Below are 11,744 nucleotides of genomic sequence, written 5' to 3'. Positions count from 1 at the left end.
CCTGACTTGTCATGAAGTTTTTCTGTTCCCTTATTCACTCATTCAGAATTAATATTTATTTAGGAAAGTTATTTCATACCACCGTAATTATAAAACATCTTATTTTAGCAAAATTCACTTTTTTGGCACATTTACCCAGCATTTCAAATACACGTATAGGCATGTGTTTTGTTTTATCTGATTACAATTCACAAGTTGTATATTAGGGTAGCAATTGTTTATGTTACTGGGGATTCTTCACTTTCCAAAAGCTAATTTGCCACAAGAGTTTCCTGATCCACTTGAAATTGTCTTGAGTTTTTCAAATAATAGCTTCTATATCCTCAGGAAGAAATATCTGAAGTAAAGCATAGCTCCACGCCTGTGTTGAGCTCTTTCGTCTCCCACTGTCCCCCTCTTGGACATCCCAACTCCCAGTAAACTTAGTGGCCAAAATACCGGTCCATAGCAGCTCTTAGGATCCCTTATATAAGTATTTAATGGTGATAAATTACGTGTTTTCTTATGTTTAATAGAAATCAGACTGACTTCTGTTTTAAAAGACACATTGTCTCACAAAGATTTTTGTGAGCAGACCTGTTTTCGCCTTGTTCAAACGTATTGCGGTGATGGGAGAGTTTTGTAGATTTTCTTCTGTGGGTTGATTATGTTTTGAGTATAGTGAGTTTTATTCTTTAATTCGTGGTCAGAATTGTTACAGGTATCACCTTCTACAAACACAAGTGCACAAAAGCCGGTTTACAGTTGCGACCAGACCACCTTAGGTGTGTTTTAGATTCTCGGCAACAATTACCTGTGAAGACTTAATAGAGCCCATATCTGTAACAATTTTAGACTCTAAATTCTTTATCTACTTTTTTTAGCTCTCTCAGATACATGATTAATCTTCCCTTTTTGAAATCTGTTTGCCTACTTAGAGTTATAAAATATAGTGACTCTAAAATTATAAAGTACTTTTTGCACTGTAAAAATTAATACCACCAGCATTTAAACACACACACACACATACATACAAACACACATAGTTTCCATTTCTAATGTGACGTAAAACTATATTTAATGAAACTAAAACTATATTTACTGATTTTATGGAATTTTAAATTGGCACTAACTGAAAACCTTGAAGGTTATGTTAACTTACAGATTTATGGGGATCAAAATGCATAATTTATATTGTTGAGCTAAAAAATTCACTGGAATGGATGACAGTTCTGTGTGGTTTCCTTCAAGTGATACTTTGGAACCAAGATGAACATTTCATATTCAGGATTGTTTTCATTCCACCTAATTGAGGACAATGAGATGTACGTATATTTAATTGAAAAAACTGAAAATTTAATAAGAAAATATATAGTTACTCTATCCACATATGAATGAAGGTGTTACCTCAGCAACGAGACCAAACAGGTTGCTTAGAGTTTACTTTTGAAAAGTGTATACCTGCCTGTCTCACCTTTTCCCTTTAATTGACTATCTACTGTTTCTCGAGCCCAATCTACAGGCTGTCTGCCACATCAGAATCAACTACAACCACGCCGAAAATCTGAACACCAGAGCCAACAACCTTGGATTTCATGATTCAGGGTGGAGTTGGACCACAGGCATCTCCAGCTTTATTGATAAAAAATTGAGGTACATCTAATTTTTTAGGGACACACTGATATTTTAACAACCCAGGTCTGCCACTGTTTACCCAGGACTTTCTCCACATTGACATAATGCAGAAAACTATTATTAGTGGGATATGCGCAAAACTGAGCTTTCTTCAATATACTAAATGCCCTCTTCCCCACCAACCTGTTCTCAAGCAACTGCACTGAAAAAATACTTCTGGCCTACCCAAATTGACGTGCTTAGCTCAACTCTATGACATGAAACTGCCTGCTTCAGATTCTTTGGTTGTGGACCATGCACGCTGCGGGCTCTCAGAGGACAAGCAGCGCTCCAGGGGCCTGTGGAGTAGACAGAGCGGCGCCTGCAAGCTCACTTCAGTCAGTGCCGCCCCTGCGGGTCAGATAAGACTTCAATAGGTAAAATTCTTCTTTTCAAAAAAAATGACAAAAAAGAGATTCCACTCATTTTGGAAAGGTTCGGTAACCACTACCCTAATGACACGGACACATGCTGAATTTTCCACTGATTTTTACGTGAATTCAGAAAGCTCATGTGGTTCGGAAAAAAGGATATTTTGGAGGTCTTTTGCTCCTTAGAATATTGACACATTGAACAATTTCACAACTTTTACAGACCTGCTGTTGAGCCTGTGTTCCTTGCATTTCTGCTCTTATCAAGGCATACAGATGGCCAAAAAGTAAAACTACTTACTGTTACCCTAACCCAATCTGAGTGAAGGTGCTTTCTCAGCAAGGAGACCGAACTGTTGTTTGGGGTCTCCTTTGGAAAGTGTGCCCCGCCCATCTCACATTTTCCCTTTAAGACCTATCCCCAGTTTCTCAGAGTGTGCTCTGCAGGTTGTCTGGACCTCACAACCAACTAGGAGCACACCCACAGTTTCAACACATGAGCCAGCAGCCCCTGCCTTCATGAATGAGTGGGCCACAGGCATCTTTGGCTTCATTTCTAAGCATCTCAGAGGCTTCCGATTCACACTGAAATTTTAAAGGCCCTGGTCTACCACTTTTTACCCAGCACTTGCTACAGATGGACAAAATGCAGAAAAAGGAATTAGTTGGATGTGCCCAAAACTGTGTTTTCTTCAATATACTAAATGCCCTCTTCCCCACCAACCTGTTCTCAAGCAACTGCACTGAAAAAATGCTTCTGGCCTACCCCAATTGACGTGCTTAGCTCAACTCTATGACATGAAACTGCCTGCCTCAGATTCTTTGGTTGTGGACCATGCACGCTGCGGGCTCTCAGAGGACAAGCAGCGCTCCAGGGGCCTGTGGAGTAGACAGAGCGGCGCCTGCAAGCTCACTTCAGTCAGTGCCGCCCCTGCGGGTCAGATAAGACTTCAATAGGTAAAATTCTTCTTTTCAAAAAAAATGACAAGAAAGAGATTCCACTCATTTTGGAAAGGTTCGGACACCACTACCCTAACGACACGGACACATGCTGAATTTTCCACTGATTTTTACGTGAATTCAGAAAGCTCATGTGGTTCGGAAAAAAGGATATTTTGGAGGTCTTTTTGCTCCTTAGAATATTGACACATTGAACAATTTCACAACTTTTACAGACCTGCTGTTGAGCCTGTGTTCCTTGCATTTCTGCTCTTATCAAGGCATACAGATGGCCAAAAAAGTAAAACTACTTACTGTTACCCTAACCCAATCTGAGTGAAGGTGCTTTCTCAGCAAGGAGACCGAACTGTTGTTTGGGGTCTCCTTTGGAAAGTGTGCCCCGGCCCATCTCACATTTTCCCTTTAAGACCTATCCCCAGTTTCTCAGAGTGTGCTCTGCAGGTTGTCTGGACCTCACAACCAACTAGGAGCACACCCACAGTTTCAACACATGAGCCAGCAGCCCCTGCCTTCATGAATGAGTGGGCCACAGGCATCTTTGGCTTCATTTCTAAGCATCTCAGAGGCTTCCGATTCACACTGAAATTTTAAAGGCCCTGGTCTACCACTTTTTACCCAGCACTTGCTACAGATGGACAAAATGCAGAAAAAGGAATTAGTTGGATGTGCCCAAAACTGTGTTTTCTTCAATATACTAAATGCCCTCTTCCCCACCAACCTGTTCTCAAGCAACTGCACTGAAAAAATGCTTCTGGCCTACCCCAATTGACGTGCTTAGCTCAACTCTATGACATGAAACTGCCTGCCTCAGATTCTTTGGTTGTGGACCATGCACGCTGCGGGCTCTCAGAGGACAAGCAGCGCTCCAGGGGCCTGTGGAGTAGACAGAGCGGCGCCTGCAAGCTCACTTCAGTCAGTGCCGCCCCTGCGGGTCAGATAAGACTTCAATAGGTAAAATTCTTCTTTTCAAAAAAAAATGACAAGAAAGAGATTCCACTCATTTTGGAAAGGTTCGGACACCACTACCCTAACGACACGGACACATGCTGAATTTTCCACTGATTTTTACGTGAATTCAGAAAGCTCATGTGGTTCGGAAAAAAGGATATTTTGGAGGTTTTTTGCTCCTTAGAATATTGACACATTGAACAATTTCACAACTTTTACAGGCCTGCTGTTGAGCCTGTGTTCCTTGCATTTCTGCTCTTATCAAGGCATACAGATGGCCAAAAAGTAAAACTACTTACTGTTACCCTAACCCAATCTGAGTGAAGGTGCTTTCTCAGCAAGGAGACCGAACTGTTGTTTGGGGGTCTCCTTTGGAAAGTGTGCCCCGGCCCATCTCACATTTTCCCTTTAAGACCTATCCCCAGTTTCTCAGAGTGTGCTCTGCAGGTTGTCTGGACCTCACAACCAACTAGGAGCACACCCACAGTTTCAACACATGAGCCAGCAGCCCCTGCCTTCATGAATGAGTGGGCCACAGGCATCTTTGGCTTCATTTCTAAGCATCTCAGAGGCTTCCGATTCACACTGAAATTTTAAAGGCCCTGGTCTACCACTGTTTACCCAGCACTTGCTACAGATGGACAAAATGCAGAAAAAAGGAATTAGTTGGATGTGCCCAAAACTGTGTTTTCTTCAATATACTAAATGCCCTCTTCCCCCACCAACCTGTTCTCAAGCAACTGCACTGAAAAAATGCTTCTGGCCTACCCCAATTGACGTGCTTAGCTCAACTCTATGACATGAAACTGCCTGCCTCAGATTCTTTGGTTGTGGACCATGCACGCTGCGGGCTCTCAGAGGACAAGCAGCGCTCCAGGGGCCTGTGGAGTAGACAGAGCGGCGCCTGCAAGCTCACTTCAGTCAGTGCCGGGCCTGCGGGTCAGATAAGACTTCAATAGGTAAAATTCTTCTTTTCAAAAGAAATGACAAGAAAGAGATTCCACTCATTTTGGAAAGGTTCGGTAACCACTACCCTAACGACACGGACACATGCTGAATTTTCCACTGATTTTTACGTGAATTCAGAAAGCTCATGTGGTTCAGAAAAAAGGATATTTTGGAGGTTTTTTGCTGCTTAGAATATTGACACATTGAACAATTTCACAACTTTTACAGGCCTGCTGTTGAGCCTGTGTTCCTTGCATTTCTGCTCTTATCAAGGCATACAGATGGCCAAAAAGTAAAACTACTTACTGTTACCCTAACCCAATCTGAGTGAAGGTGCTTTCTCAGCAAGGAGACCGAACTGTTGTTTGGGGTCTCCTTTGGAAAGTGTGCCCCGGCCCATCTCACATTTTCCCTTTAAGACCTATCCCCAGTTTCTCAGAGTGTGCTCTGCAGGTTGTCTGGACCTCACAACCAACTAGGAGCACACCCACAGTTTCAACACATGAGCCAGCAGCCCCTGCCTTCATGAATGAGTGGGCCAGAGGCATCTTTGGCTTCATTTCTAAGCATCTCAGAGGCTTCTGATTCACACTGAAATTTTAAAGTCCCAGGTCTACCACAGTTTACCCAGCACTTTCTCCAGGTGGACAAAATGCAGAAAAAGGAATTAGTTGGATGTGCTCAAAACTGTGTTTTCTTCAATATACTAAATGCCCTCTTCCCCACCAACCTGTTCTCAAGCAACTGCACTGAAAATATGCTTCTGGCCTACCCCAATTGACGTGCTTAGCTCAACTCTATGACATGAAACTGCCTGCCTCAGATTCTTTGGTTGTGGACCATGCACGCTGCAGGCTCTCGGAGGACAAGCAGCGCTCCAGGGGCCTGTGGAGTAGACAGAGCGGCGCCTGCAAGCTCACTTCAGTCAGTGCCGCCCCTGCGGGTCAGATAAGACTTCAATAGGTAAAATTCTTCTTTTCAAAAAAAATGACAAGAAAGAGATTCCACTCATTTTGGAAAGGTTCGGTAACCACTACCCTAACGACACGGACACATGCTGAATTTTCCACTGATTTTTACGTGAATTCAGAAAGCTCATGTGGTTCGGAAAAAAGGATATTTTGGAGGGCTCTTTTGCTGCTTGGAATATGGACACTGGTCAATTTCACAACTTTTACAGGCCTGCTGTTGAGCCTGTGTTCCTTGCATTTCTGCTCTTATCAAGGCATACAGATGGCCAAAAAAGTAAAACTACTTACTGTTACCCTAACCCAATCTGAGTGAAGGTGCTTTCTCAGCAAGGAGACCGAACTGTTGTTTGGGGGTCTCCTTTGGAAAGTGTGCCCCTGCCCATCTCACATTTTCCCTTTAAGACCTATCCCCAGTTTCTCAGAGTGTGCTCTGCAGGTTGTCTGGACCTCACAACCAACTAGGAGCACACCCAAAGTTTCAACACATGAGCCAGCAGCCCCTGCCTTCATGAATGAGTGGGCCACAGGCATCTTTGGCTTCATTTCTAAGCATCTCAGAGGCTTCTGATTCACACTGAAATTTTAAAGGCCCTGGTCTACCACTGTTTACCCAGCACTTGCTACAGATGGACAAAATGCAGAAAAAAGGAATTAGTTGGATGTGCCCAAAACTGTGTTTTCTTCAATATACTAAATGCCCTCTTCCCCCACCAACCTGTTCTCAAGCAACTGCACTGAAAAAAATGCTTCTGGCCTACCCCCAATTGACGTGCTTAGCTCAACTCTATGACATGAAACTGCCTGCCTCAGATTCTTTGGTTGTGGACCATGCACGCTGCGGGCTCTCGGAGGACAAGCAGCGCTCCAGGGGCCTGTGGAGTAGACAGAGCGGCGCCTGCAAGCTCACTTCAGTCAGTGCCGCCCCTGCGGGTCAGATAAGACTTCAATAGGTAAAATTCTTCTTTTCAAAAAAAATGACAAGAAAGAGATTCCACTCATTTTGGAAAGGTTCGGTAACCACTACCCTAACGACACGGACACATGCTGAATTTTCCACTGATTTTTACGTGAATTCAGAAAGCTCATGTGGTTCGGAAAAAAGGATATTTTGGAGGGCTCTTTTGCTGCTTGGAATATGGACACTGGTCAATTTCACAACTTTTACACGCCTGCTGTTGAGCCTGTGTTCCTTGCATTTCTGCTCTTATCAAGGCATACAGATGGCCAAAAAGTAAAACTACTTACTGTTACCCTATCCCAATCTGAGTGAAGGTGCTTTCTCAGCAAGGAGACCGAACTGTTGTTTGGGGTCTCCTTTGGAAAGTGTGCCCCGGCCCATCTCACATTTTCCCTTTAAGACCTATCCCCAGTTTCTCAGAGTGTGCTCTGCAGGTTGTCTGGACCTCACAACCAACTAGGAGCACACCCAAAGTTTCAACACATGAGCCAGCAGCCCCTGCCTTCATGAATGAGTGGGCCACAGGCATCTTTGGCTTCATTTCTAAGCACCTGAGAGGCTTCTGATTCACACTGAAATTTTAAAGTCCCAGGTCTACCACAGTTTACCCGGCACTTTCTCCAGGTGGACAAAATGCAGAAAAAGGAATTAGTTGGATGTGCCCAAAACTGTGTTTTCTTCAATATACTAAATGCCCTCTTCCCCACCAACCTGTTCTCAAGCAACTGCACAGAAAAAATGCTTCTGGCCTACCCCAATTGACGTGCTTAGCTCAACTCTATGACATGAAACTGCCTGCCTCAGATTCTTTGGTTGTGGACCATGCACGCTGCGGGCTCTCAGAGGACAAGCAGTGCTCCAGGGGCCTGTGGAGTAGACAGAGCGGCGCCTGCAAGCTCACTTCAGTCAGTGCCGCTTCTGCGGGTCAGATAAGACTTCAATAGGTAAAATTCTTCTTTTCAAAAAAAATGACAAGAAAGAGATTCCACTCATTTTGGAAAGGTTCGGTAACCACTACCCTAACGACACGGACACATGCTGAATTTTCCACTGATTTTTACGTGAATTCAGAAAGCTCATGTGCTTTGATAAGAATATTTTGGAGGGCTCTTTTGCTCCTTGGAATAAGGACACTGGTCAATTTCACAACTTTTACAGGCCTTCTGTTGAGCCTGTGTTCCTTGCATTTCTGCTCTTATCAAGGCATACAGATGGCCAAAAAGTAAAACTACTTACTGTTACCCTAACCCAATCTGAGTGAAGGTGCTTTCTCAGCAAGGAGACCGAACTGTTGTTTGGGGTCTCCTTTGGAAAGTGTGCCCCGGCCCATCTCACATTTTCCCTTTAAGACCTATCCCCAGTTTCTCAGAGTGTGCTCTGCAGGTTGTCTGGACCTCACAACCAACTAGGAGCACACCCAAAGTTTCAACACATGAGCCAGCAGCCCCTGCCTTCATGAATGAGTGGGCCAGAGGCATCTTTGGCTTCATTTCTAAGCACCTGAGAGGCTTCTGATTCACACTGAAATTTTAAAGTCCCAGGTCTACCACAGTTTACCCAGCACTTTCTCCAGGTGGACAAAATGCAGAAAAAAGGAATTAGTTGGATGTGCTCAAAACTGTGTTTTCTTCAATATACTAAATGCCCTCTTCCCCCACCAACCTGTTCTCAAGCAACTGCACTGAAAAAATGCTTCTGGCCTACCCCCAATTGACGTGCTTAGCTCAACTCTATGACATGAAACTGCCTGCCTCAGATTCTTTGGTTGTGGACCATGCACGCTGCGGGCTCTCAGAGGACAAGCAGCGCTCCAGGGGCCTGTGGAGTAGACAGAGCGGCGCCTGCAAGCTCACTTCAGTCAGTGCCGCCCCTGCGGGTCAGATAAGACTTCAATAGGTAAAATTCTTCTTTTCAAAAAAAATGACAAGAAAGAGATTCCACTCATTTTGGAAAGGTTCGGTAACCACTACCCTAACGACACGGACACATGCTGAATTTTCCACTGATTTTTACGTGAATTCAGAAAGCTCATGTGGTTCGGAAAAAAGGATATTTTGGAGGGCTCTTTTGCTGCTTGGAATATGGACACTGGTCAATTTCACAACTTTTACACGCCTGCTGTTGAGCCTGTGTTCCTTGCATTTCTGCTCTTATCAAGGCATACAGATGGCCAAAAAGTAAAACTACTTACTGTTACCCTAACCCAATCTGAGTGAAGGTGCTTTCTCAGCAAGGAGACCGAACTGTTGTTTGGGGTCTCCTTTGGAAAGTGTGCCCCGCCCATCTCACATTTTCCCTTTAAGACCTATCCCCAGTTTTCTCAGAGTGTGCTCTGCAGGTTGTCTGGACCTCACAACCAACTAGGAGCACACCCACAGTTTCAACACATGAGCCAGCAGCCCCTGCCTTCATGAATGAGTGGGCCAGAGGCATCTTTGGCTTCATTTCTAAGCATCTCAGAGGCTTCTGATTCACACTGAAATTTTAAAGGCCCTGGTCTACCACTGTTTACCCAGCACTTGCTACAGATGGACAAAATGCAGAAAAAGGAATTAGTTGGATGTGCTCAAAACTGTGTTTTCTTCAATATACTAAATGCCCTCTTCCCCACCAACCTGTTCTCAAGCAACTGCACTGAAAAAATGCTTCTGGCCTACCCCCAATTGACGTGCTTAGCTCAACTCTATGACATGAAACTGCCTGCCTCAGATTCTTTGGTTGTGGACCATGCACGCTGCGGGCTCTCGGAGGACAAGCAGCGCTCCAGGGGCCTGTGGAGTAGACAGAGCGGCGCCTGCAAGCTCACTTCAGTCAGTGCCGCCCCTGCGGGTCAGATAAGACTTCAATAGGTAAAATTCTTCTTTTCAAAAAAAAATGACAAGAAAGAGATTCCACTCATTTTGGAAAGGTTCGGTAACCACTACCCTAACGACACGGACACATGCTGAATTTTCCACTGATTTTTACGTGAATTCAGAAAGCTCATGTGGTTCGGAAAAAAGGATATTTTGGAGGGCTCTTTTTGCTGCTTGGAATATGGACACTGGTCAATTTCACAACTTTTACACGCCTGCTGTTGAGCCTGTGTTCCTTGCATTTCTGCTCTTATCAAGGCATACAGATGGCCAAAAAGTAAAACTACTTACTGTTACCCTATCCCAATCTGAGTGAAGGTGCTTTCTCAGCAAGGAGACCGAACTGTTGTTTGGGGGTCTCCTTTGGAAAGTGTGCCCCGGCCCATCTCACATTTTCCCTTTAAGACCTATCCCCAGTTTCTCAGAGTGTGCTCTGCAGGTTCTCTGGACCTCACAACCAACTAGGAGCACACCCAAAGTTTCAACACATGAGCCAGCAGCCCCTGCCTTCATGAATGAGTGGGCCACAGGCATCTTTGGCTTCATTTCTAAGCACCTGAGAGGCTTCTGATTCACACTGAAATTTTAAAGTCCCAGGTCTACCACAGTTTACCCGGCACTTTCTCCAGGTGGACAAAATGCAGAAAAAAGGAATTAGTTGGATGTGCCCAAAACTGTGTTTTCTTCAATATACTAAATGCCCTCTTCCCCCACCAACCTGTTCTCAAGCAACTGCACAGAAAAAATGCTTCTGGCCTACCCCAATTGACGTGCTTAGCTCAACTCTATGACATGAAACTGCCTGCCTCAGATTCTTTGGTTGTGGACCATGCACGCTGCGGGCTCTCAGAGGACAAGCAGTGCTCCAGGGGCCTGTGGAGTAGACAGAGCGGCGCCTGCAAGCTCACTTCAGTCAGTGCCGCCCCTGCGGGTCAGATAAGACTTCAATAGGTAAAATTCTTCTTTTCAAAAAAAATGACAAGAAAGAGATTCCACTCATTTTGGAAAGGTTCGGTAACCACTACCCTAACGACACGGACACATGCTGAATTTTCCACTGATTTTTACGTGAATTCAGAAAGCTCATGTGCTTTGATAAGAATATTTTGGAGGGCTCTTTTGCTCCTTGGAATAAGGACACTGGTCAATTTCACAACTTTTACAGGCCTTCTGTTGAGCCTGTGTTCCTTGCATTTCTGCTCTTATCAAGGCATACAGATGGCCAAAAAGTAAAACTACTTACTGTTACCCTAACCCAATCTGAGTGAAGGTGCTTTCTCAGCAAGGAGACCGAACTGTTGTTTGGGGTCTCCTTTGGAAAGTGTGCCCCGGCCCATCTCACATTTTCCCTTTAAGACCTATCCCCAGTTTCTCAGAGTGTGCTCTGCAGGTTGTCTGGACCTCACAACCAACTAGGAGCACACCCAAAGTTTCAACACATGAGCCAGCAGCCCCTGCCTTCATGAATGAGTGGGCCAGAGGCATCTTTGGCTTCATTTCTAAGCACCTGAGAGGCTTCTGATTCACACTGAAATTTTAAAGTCCCAGGTCTACCACAGTTTACCCAGCACTTTCTCCAGGTGGACAAAATGCAGAAAAAGGAATTAGTTGGATGTGCTCAAAACTGTGTTTTCTTCAATATACTAAATGCCCTCTTCCCCACCAACCTGTTCTCAAGCAACTGCACTGAAAAAATGCTTCTGGCCTACCCCCAATTGACGTGCTTAGCTCAACTCTATGACATGAAACTGCCTGCCTCAGATTCTTTGGTTGTGGACCATGCACGCTGCGGGCTCTCAGAGGACAAGCAGCGCTCCAGGGGCCTGTGGAGTAGACAGAGCGGCGCCTGCAAGCTCACTTCAGTCAGTGCCGCCCCTGCGGGTCAGATAAGACTTCAATAGGTAAAATTCTTCTTTTCAAAAAAAATGACAAGAAAGAGATTCCACTCATTTTGGAAAGGTTCGGTAACCACTACCCTAACGACACGGACACATGCTGAATTTTCCACTGATTTTTACGTGAATTCAGAAAGTTCATGTGCTTTGATAAGAATATTTTGGAGGGCTCTTTTGCTCCTTGG

At 44.7% G+C, this 11,744-nt stretch overlaps 1 protein-coding gene across 1 annotated transcript in view; it reads right to left on the bottom strand.

Moving 5' to 3' along the window:
- TRIM25 (tripartite motif containing 25) overlaps positions 1–11,744 on the bottom strand; it is a 63,413-nt gene that overhangs the window by 3,146 nt on the left and 48,523 nt on the right. The window lies entirely within an intron of this gene.

This window comes from Phyllostomus hastatus, unplaced genomic scaffold (assembly GCF_019186645.2).
Source record: "Phyllostomus hastatus isolate PE091 unplaced genomic scaffold, TTU_PhHast_1.1 phas_contig_210, whole genome shotgun sequence".
In the NCBI taxonomy this organism is placed as follows: domain Eukaryota; kingdom Metazoa; phylum Chordata; class Mammalia; order Chiroptera; family Phyllostomidae; genus Phyllostomus; species Phyllostomus hastatus.
Note: the sequence above shows the minus strand (reverse complement) of the source record. Positions and strands in the feature narration are given on the sequence as shown.